The sequence below is a fragment of the Pinus tabuliformis genome, chromosome 3_2 (assembly GCF_031772625.1).
Source record: "Pinus tabuliformis cultivar Carrire ecotype Pingquan chromosome 3_2, CPIR1, whole genome shotgun sequence".
Lineage (NCBI taxonomy): Eukaryota > Viridiplantae > Streptophyta > Pinopsida > Pinales > Pinaceae > Pinus > Pinus tabuliformis.
The window spans coordinates 438,141,741-438,150,131 of record NC_142302.1 but is presented as its reverse complement, the minus strand read 5'-3'; positions in this window follow the sequence as shown (position 1 = coordinate 438,150,131).

Sequence of the window (8,391 nt, the reverse complement as noted above, 5' to 3'; positions counted from 1 at the left end):
TTGAGTACTAAAGTAAACTTGATTTCTTTGGAAAAACTTGACCTTGCTTCAAATATTTATTTTACGAACAAACTCTTATCTTTATAGAATATGAAGGTTTTGTTATTAGTCAAGAAAAGAATATTTAACCTAGTAAGGACTTTCTGCATATCAGTATCTTAAAAAAATCTATCATTATCACCCAAAACTCTCAAAAGAGCCAATGATCCACCCCATCTATTAAAATTTTCTTTTTTCAAAGTGTAACTCTAAAATATATAAACTTGAAAGTCAAAAGGTCTCATTACGAGCCTGTTTACCATGTCAATAGGGAAGTGATTAAAAATGATATTACGAATACTACATATCAAACAGGGTAATAGCTAATGATCTCCTCGATCAGAAGACAAGGGGTCTCATCAAGAGCCAGCTTGTTCAGTTTAGTTACAACTAGTGAATGGTATTGTCACTAGTAGGTTACCACACCTAGACAATGTCTTTTAAGAAACCAAAAAAGAAAAAAGATTACATTCAAAAGGGAAAAAAGGGACAAGGTCCAAGTGAGATTCAATCCAAGTGAATATCATTTTGAAATTTGAAAATTCATACAGATGGGATAATGAATCATTGTTGGTTAAAAGATAACCCTATCGAGGCTATGAACGCCTGCTGGCAGCAGAGGCTCTATCTATGATAAATGAGTAAACACCAAAAAACTAATATGAAAAAGGCACCTGCTATATTACTTTAAACTTTATTGGCTGATGCAAACATTTATACTTCTATCATTACAAGGGTAAATTAATTAAGTAAATAATTTGAGCAAGTAATGATGATCCCAGAAAAATTTTGTTTACCTTATAACTCATGTAATCATTATTCTTGTAACTCTAATTAGTTTGAAAGTTTTTAGAAATTTCATAAAACTACTCAGAGATAACTGGTTCTCCCAAGTGAATTGCCAATTGTTGTACTACGAAACAACCCCCCCGTTTATAAAGAACAATAGCTAATGTTAGAGTTACAAATGGGGACCCTTTTAAATTTTTAGGCTTAGGATAATAAAACCCTAACTCTAGGAAAATACCTAGCAAAACCTTGCAAAACTAACTAAGGATGAAATCCATATCGCAAATCGCAAATCACACTTTTCCACATGACTATGTTAAAACACCTTCGAAAAATTGCGATATGCAATTAGCTCTCCTATTGCAATAACATCACCTTGTCATTTCACAATCACATTTTTCACTTCGCATAGTTCGCAAGAAACTTGATCATGCCATTAGAACAACCACAAACAATTTGCGAAATGTGATATTGTGATATTGCAATCGCATTTCACTTGATGCGTATAGTAGCTCTATATTGTATCCCTTTTAAGACTGCGATGCGCAATTAAGAGTGGTAAAATGTGTGGAATAATTACGTTTTAAATACCAAAACAAATGAGTTGAGATGTTAATAAATATTTAGCAGCCCAAGGAAGGATAATCATTTTCCATGTTATGGGTAGTTATAATCGAGTATCTCATTAAAACATTTCTCACGATCCAAAGTGATTTCAGAGAAGCATTCAATCTTAATTACTAGATATCGTCTGCGTTGATATATCTTGTCTATTTTAGGCAAGCAACAAAAGACATGTCACTAAGAAAGGTGATGCAAAAACAGAGTAAATAGACCATTGTTGAAGCTGAGTTTACAGAGATGGCTCTTATCTTTGCTGATACAGGTTTTGATGCTGCCAGAGGCGCAACAGCTTGGGCAGTAATTTATAATAGGTTTGAGGAGGAGCGTCCTAAAATCACTATTACGAGAGCAACATCTGACTCAAAAAGGCCTTCAAAACTTCAATGTAGAGATGCTTCCTATTCATTCCTTCATAGGATAGGAGAAAGAGATAAAATCCTCCCCTATATAGATATGATCAGGTGGGTGATCGAAAACCTTATCATTGAAGATAGGCAGTTCAAGAATTCAAGGATGGAGCTCATAGGGTCGTTCAGAGCAGAGGATTTGAAGAAGATGTACCACATACCTGATCCGCAGGATATCTACGACAACACATTTGTGGCTAACTTCACAAAGAAGAACCCATACCCCTTCAAGCTAATTCAGGGTTGGAGAGTGTTGGAAAAAAAATTCAAGTATGAAAAATCGGGTATGTATGCTATAGCCTCTTTGGCAAACCCCTACAACTATGTAGCAGCCATGTTATGTAGATTGTATGGGCTACCCAATAATACTAAGTTTTCAATAGAATGGATTCCTCTGATTGATGCATGTGTTAATTCCCATATCATGAATTGGCCTTCCATCCTATCTGACAACCTAGCCACCACCATTACCAAATATCGACAGAAGAAAGCCTCCTTTTCAGATAACCTCCCTCCCTTCTATTTTAGTGCCTACATTATGGATGCTATTTGTTTTTGCATGACATTTCCAACCATGGGTTGGAAATGGAACTTACAAGATCCTTGCCTAATCCATCTCAGTCATAAAAAAATATGGGAATTGCATTACAAACCTCACTTCGCAAAGAAGAACCCAGACCCCTTCAAGATAATTCAGGGTTGCAGGATGTTGGACAAAAAGTTCAAGTATGACAAACCGGGTATGTATGATATAGCCTCTTTGGAAAACCCCTACAACTATGCAACACCCATTTTATGTAGATTGTATGGGCTACCCAATAATACTAAGTTTTCAATAGAATGGATTCCTCTGATTGATGCCTGTGTTGATTCCCATATCATGAATTGGCCTTCCATCCTATCTGACAACCTAGCCACCACCGTTACCGAATATCGACAGAAGAAAGCCTGCTTTTCAGATAACCTCCCTCCCTTCTATTTTAGTGCCTACATTATGGATGCTATCTGTTTTTGCATGACATTTCCAACCATGGGTTGGAAATGGACCTTACAATATCCTTACCCAATTCATCTCAGTCATAAAGAAATATTGAAATCGCGTTACATACCTCACTTCTATAAGATATTTCGTGTTGTTGTGTTGCCCCTACATCAAATAATTTTCAATAAAAAAGCCCCTAGGTTTTCTCAAGAAGCCGTAGCAGGCCTTCTTACTGTCGGCAAGTATTTTATTAAAGAGTGTTTCACCTACATTAGGGTTTTTGGTAACACAACTGATCCATGCTTCCTTCCTTTATATGTTTATGATAAGTTATTAGCAAGAGAGAATACCTACCAAACTGTGGGAAAGGGCCTAACTTAAGTTCTCAAAGATGGCAAGAAGTCATTATGGCTCATTTTCCCTGTCAAATGCGGTTCTTTTTCTTTAGAAATTTTTTTTCATGCTACCAAGGAATCAACACATATGGAAGCCCTCAGGCTTCATACATTGCTTAAGAGGCAATTTGATCCAAACAAAGTGGCATATAATGTCACTATTGGAGTAAAGCTTAAGCCATACAATCATGGCGATAATTATTTTGAGGATTTGTTACAGTCAGTCGTATCCTTCGAACAAGTGTTCGAATGGGAAAGAGCAAATCTGAAACCTGAAGATTTTCAAATATTTCATGAATTCAGAGATGAGAGGCTCTGGGTGATCCCATTGCATCTATTAAAGCCCGAGGATAAGTGTACTCCAAGTTTCATTGTTGATAGTTGAGATCCTAGCTCTCAAATAGACTCTCAGGTAAACACTGAGAAGGCACCAGACATAGGGAAACCCCAAGACGCCAACAACACAGTTGAGTCCAACAGGAAGTCAGCTGAGAAGCAAGTGATGAGCACCTCGACTACAGAGATCGGTTTAGAGTCCAAAGGTGGTAGTTTGGAGCAAGAGTGGGATCAGCTTAATCAGAAATTGAAAGGAACTCCCAAAGTTGCAAATACCCAAGAAACAAAGGAATGCAAGGCTTCTCTGCATGTTCATAAAGATACAGAGCCCAAGTCTATCAGCAAACAATCTACACCTACAGATGAACAAGCAACAATGTCCCAGCATACTGAAATTATCCCTGCTCTGCCCACATAGGAAATTGTTCTGAAGGTAACTGAAATACCTCCACTTGATGTGTTCTATAGCCCTCTCCACAAGGCTGTAGTTGGAAGGAAAATAAAAAGGAGAAGGGTAGATACACCTAAATTCCCACCTGGAAACGTGCCGATGGATGTTGTTTGGGAGGAATTTTCCTTTCAATCCGGCTGAGAACTTAACTAGACTATCACAGTTCACAGGAGCATACACATCAGCCACTATGGACAAGGCTACTGAAGTATCTATTTTACTAAGGGAGAAATAGGAGAGAACTATGCAGCTTGAAAAAGAGCTCGAAGCAAAGAAAGCAAGCGCAAACAGGCAGGTGGCGAAGTAGCTAACACAATTGTAGTAAGATATGGAGGTCCTGAAAATAAGCCATGAGGCCGATATATCGGCCAAAAATATGCAACTCCAGGAAATGCAGCAATCCATGGAAAGATACAAGGACATTCCCACTACTGAGGAGTTCATCAAAGAGGCCCTTTAATTAAATTCCCTTATGGTTAAACAACAAGAGTATTTATGCTAGAATCTTTGAGTTCATCGAATGGCAGGAGACAAAAGATGGAAGGAAAGCCAATCTACCCGAGATTGAAGAAACTCATAAAGGCATTCTCTTCACAGATTGGGATGCCAGAATTAAATAGGCCAAGCTAGCAGTTACAAGCGAAGATGGAGTATTGAAGAACATCATCAAAGTAGTGAATCACATCCTGTTCACCACCAATCTCATCAAAGAAGGCAATACGAAAGAAATGCCTGATTTAACTTCTCTATATAAAATTGGCAAGAAAAGGCGGGGAATCAAAGAGAGCCAATTACAAAACTAACCACGACCAACTGAGAGTCGTATTGGCAGTATCTTGTTAAGCCACATAGCCATATTATAACTGTCCACTGTTCCCCTCATACGACTCAAAGAATGTTGCCACCGCTCAATGATGTGATCTTCACAGGACAGCTCTGAACTCATTTCGGGCCACCTCCTCAAATTCAACTGATGACCGATATTTGCGATTTGAAGGACAAGCTGGCAGACATCAAGTCATCCTCTTAGTTTTGTTTATTTAGACTCTATTTATTTTTGGATTTATTTACCTAGTTAGGAGGAAGGTTGTTTGAAACCTCAAATTTTGTATAATCTATTTTTGCACATTTAGTTAGAATAGTATTTATACCCTTCTGATGCATTTAGAGGAGGCTCCAGAATTCTATCAAAAATATTTTCAAATAATGCACTATTGTAAGTTTTTGAATGCTTTGGTGAAATTATGGAACATGATCGTTTCTTTTAGATATCAGACTACTTTCCTTTGTTGATGCACTTTTGTATTCTTAGGAGACAATTTGATTTGAAGAAAGAAGTTGGTCTATGTCATTTGTCAAATGAGCAGGATGTCACACATATGGTACTATTATCATGTATGATTATTTTTGTTTACATTTAATTAGTGGAAAAACCTTACTTTCATGAATTATATGTGAGATTTATCATTTCTGTTAAGCATTAATTGCACTTTTGTATAATGCCTAGCTGAAGTTGTGATTTTCATATATAACTCATCATATATGCGATATATTTTATAAATTCCTTTGACTAACTATTTAGTCAAAGGAATTATGTTTTATGTTATCATCTCTATTTAGTTGTGTTCAATCTTTATTATCACATGTTAAACAGATACCTTTGTAGATCGCATACCACACAGGTACACCCGTGTTTATATTAGAATAAGTTAGTTATAGAAATTGCATTATAGAATAGGTCATTTAGATTATCATTATTCTATTTCAAAGCACTCATGAACCACCCACTCTTATCTTAAAACCTAAACTGGGAAACTGATCCCATTATCTCCAGTCAGAGCCACCACTTCAAATGGAAAAGGAGTTGTCTTAATGTCCAGACCGGGTGGTTATCCCCCATGTTTCGGCAGCAGAATTTTGAGGCCGCAACACGGCATTGGCAAAATATCTATGCATAACAACATGAAATGGTGATGCCCCAAAGAATGAAATTTTTACCCCTTAAAAACATCATTTGATGCCTGAAAATGCTCCTAGAAATTTAGACCTCGTTTTGCCAAACTCAGTCCCGCCAGTAAAAATGGTCCCATGAGTTGATTCCTCCTCTTTTTCCACTCCAAATGCATTGATATGGATGAAAAATAATATAATGATCCAATATGGATCACACCTCCCCATTTTAGGAGGATTTTGGTCCCCAAAAGCTTCTACTGAATGAGGTGAGGAAATGTTTCCTCTACCTTCTCTCTGGTGTACCATTTAGCTTTGCCTGGAAGTTGTCCCTTCAATCCAATCTACCAAAGTTCATGTTGCCCCTATCTTGTAGTTTTGGACCTCTTCTACAAAATTGTATCTTCTGTCAACTATGCCTGAGCATCTGGTATCAAATCCTCCATAGAAAGTAGGACTTGTTCCTCTTCTCGATCTATCATGGAAGGCTCATAGAGTTTCAAATTCTCTACATTCACAACTAAGTAAATGCACACATATGGTGGTAAATATATTCAAGGAATTATCGCCCACACTTTCCAGTATCTCAAATGGGACCATGCCTCAGATCCTTGATTTTCTTTCCAATCCCCTACAACCTCTCCTTATTCAACTATAACCATATTCTATCTCCCGCCTTGAATGAATTCTATGTTTTGTGTTGATCACGCCTGGCCTTATACTTCTCTTGTGACTTATGTAGTGTTTCTTGTACCTATAGATGGATCTTCCTGATCTTCTCTATAAAATTTTCAGCCCTCAAAGAATCTCTTATAAGGTCTTCCCTCTCTCCTCCTTGTTCCCCATATGAAATATCAAAAGGTGAAGGTGGAATATATCAAAAAAAAGTCTCAAATGGGGACTTTCCTATAGAATTTTGGACTTATCTGTTGCAAGAATGTTGTATATATACCAAATTTTCATCCTAGGTCTTCATATGCTTCTAGTAGTATCCCAACAGAAATTGCACTAAAATCTTGTACTTTTGTCTTCCCATCTGTCTATGGATAAAATGTTGTAGACCTCTTAAAATTTGTGTCCATCTTCTTCCACAATGTATTCCATAATACACTGATAAAATCTTGTATCCATGTTTTAAATAATGCTCCTTGGTATCCCAATGTGCACCCAGACCTGTCCAAAGAACAAGTTTGTTCCTTCTTGGGCACTGATGGTCTTTTTACAGGGCATCAGAACACACATCTTGTTGAACCTGTCAACTACCATGAACAGGTATTCATGTCCCTTTCTAGTTGTCAGTAAACCTCCCAAAAAGTCCATGGAAATGTTTTCCCAAGGATGATTAGGTATAGGTAAGGGATGATATAGACCTTTTTTCCTGTTGTTGGGCTTCTTGGTACAACAAAGCATGCATCCTTTTATGAATGTAGCTACTTGCTCTTGTATCCTTGGCCAATACACATACCTCTACAAATTAACCACAGTCTTCCCTACACCAAAGTGCCCCGCAACCTTGGAGGTGTGAGCCTCTCTAATTAGCTGCAATCACTCACCTTTAAGAACTTGTAGTTTATCCATCCTAAAGATGGCAGTCAAATGTGTTATCACCATCATGCACATGACTCTCACGGAAAATTTTGGTGGCCAATATTTGCAGGTGGGCTAATTTTCTATACCTTTTTCCAAAAAAAAGATTCGCCAATTTACCTTTTTTTTTCCAAAAATGAATCGCCCAAATTTTATAGTATGAAATTATTTTACCCTAAAAATCTCCAAAAAATTATATAGAGAATATCTAAAATTATTATAATTTTGAATATTTTTACAAAAATATCTCCAAACATTTTATAGATTGCATATTATGGACTAGTGAAATTTGGCAAGGTTTCTAAACTTTAAGATAAGTTTTCATCCATAAAATTTTCCCTGATTGTCACTTTGCAACTGTTGATACACGTCCTTGAATTCCTCATCTTCTAAATATACCTCTCTGTATGCATCATGGGTGAATGGATATATGTGCACAAGAGTCCCAAAAGCTGTGATTTTTGATGTGGGTGGCCTTGAAAGCATGTTGGCCAACTTCTTTGTGCTTCCCTTCTTATACTTGATCACCAAATGAAATTGTTATAAGAACCCCATCCTCTTGTAATTCTTGGTTTGTTGTAGCTTACTCTAGACCTGCAAGTATTGTAAATATTGGACACCTAATCCTCTAAGGGTTGGTGTTGAATGTAAATTGTAAAGGGATTCCAAGAGACCACTTGGTATATGGAAACCAAGGGTCATCAGAATGTATTATAAAATTATATCATGTGAATAATAGACACAATCTAATTCTTATCTTCCACATTAGTTGTTTACATTCCATGTGAGTTTGACATGGTATCAGAGATGCAAATGTATTCCTGCGCTGCT